Genomic DNA, 2,048 nt, shown 5'->3' on the forward strand with positions numbered 1-2,048 from the left:
CCGGCATGCCCTAGTTCAGCTCACCCTGCCAGCAATGTGGCCGCAAAGCGTAGGGTCGCGCAGGCGCACTGCGGCCGGTGCATGTGCGCAGACCATTGAATGCAGCCACTATGTACATGGCTGAACTCGGGTCTGAATGTTTGTGGATCATAAGGTCGACAGTAACTAGGTCGACCACTATTGGTCGACAGTGACTAGGTCAACGCCTGAAATAGGTCGACACGTCATTAGGTCGACATGAGCAAGGTCGACATGGAAAAAGGTCAACATGAGTTTTTTTTTTCTTTTTTTTTCTCCGGAAAGTGACCAGGAACCCCATTTAGTGCACAGTGTCCCCTCACATGGCTCACACTTTGGGCAAGGTTCCTCACTCTGCTACTGCTGCGCTAGGCACAGGTTGCCACTCCTAATCATAGTCCACGTGTACATGTCGACTTAGTGACCATGTTGACCTACAGACCATGTCAATCTAATGCATGTTGACCAATAGTGGTCGACCTAAGTGCAGTCATCCTACAGACCGAATCCTGTCTAAATGACCCCCTAAGTCCAGGCAGACAATTCCCCTAATTGAATCTGCCCTATAGAGTTTTACTGTATTTTCAGATTTTTGTTTTTAATTGCTGTTGGATACAGTATATAAACTCACATCTGTGCACTGGGCAGAATTGTATTTACACTGTAGATCTGTTTAATTCCAAAAGGACAATGAATAAATGACTTTTGTGGACATTCCAATTCTTGGATCTTCTCCTCAAAGCTCGGTTTACTTTGCCAACATCGCTCCTAAAAGCGACCTGGGGAGAGCATATGACTTAATGCAGATAAGTGAGTCATGAGGAAATGAAAAGGGATTTCAACACCTCTGACTGCTTGGTAATACCCTTTGGGTTATGTAATGATCGGGCACCTTATCAGGATTTTATGAACAATCTGAAAAGACTGTACAACTACCACATGAATTGCAGAGCATGGCAGAAACATTACCTCTAGCAGTTAATTACAGGTCTGATCACACAAAAGCTCCGATTCCAGTAGAACCATTGGGGTAGATTTATTAAAGCTTGGAGAGAAATAAGATGGAGATAGAAAGTACCAACCAGTCAGCTCCTGTAATGTTACAGGCTGTGTTTAAAAAAATGACAGTTAGGAACTGATTGGCTGGTACTTTACCTCTCTTCGCTTTACCTATCTCCAAGCTTTGATAACTCTCCCCCAATGTCTTGAACTCTGCCCAGAGCCGGCATAGTTTTATTCCCCTGCTGCGAATACTCCCATGTAACATTACTGCTGCATTATTCTTTAAGGGGCCTATTTATCACCATCCGCATCCAGGATGCGGATGACAGGTGATAAAATCGCCCAAACTCGCACTGCGATAACTGATTACATCACAGGGATGTATCAATTATCGCGTGCAGGGACAGAGCTTGCGGTCAAGCTCTGTCCCTGCGATGCCTCTTCGCAGCATCATCGGGGTATTTTTTGCAAAAAATACCCCGATGTCCTGCTGCGCATGCGCCGCCCCCGTTGACATCACCGCTACCACCACCGCCCGGTCGACCCTCCCCCCCATCGCGACTACCCCCACGCGCCGCGGACACCCCCCCAGCAGGATAATATACTCACCGGTCCAGGGAGCCGGTCCGCGCTACTTCAGGAGGCTGCCGGGCGCCGGGTCCTTCTCCTGCGCTGTGACCCCCGGTGCTGTAAAGTGCGCTACCGCTTTGCAGCATCACTTTACTGCACCGGGGTCACAGCACAGCATATGGGGGACCCGACGCCCGGCAGCGCTCACCGGAGCAGCGGACACAGGCTCCCCGGACAGGTGAGTATGTTTTTCGGGTTTTTTTACTTTTTTCTTTTATTTCTACACTGTGATCAGCTATGTGTCTCCATCGGACACACAGAGCTGATCACTCTGCCGGGTCCCCGCTCAGCTCTCCCTGCCAGGGGCAGAGACAGCTGGGCAAAAGGGTGCTTATTGCAGTGCTGCCCTGTGAACTCGCCAGCCTGAGCTGGGGAGATTATCACAGGGCACACTGTGG

This window comes from Pseudophryne corroboree, chromosome 12 (assembly GCF_028390025.1).
Source record: "Pseudophryne corroboree isolate aPseCor3 chromosome 12, aPseCor3.hap2, whole genome shotgun sequence".
Taxonomy (NCBI): domain Eukaryota; kingdom Metazoa; phylum Chordata; class Amphibia; order Anura; family Myobatrachidae; genus Pseudophryne; species Pseudophryne corroboree.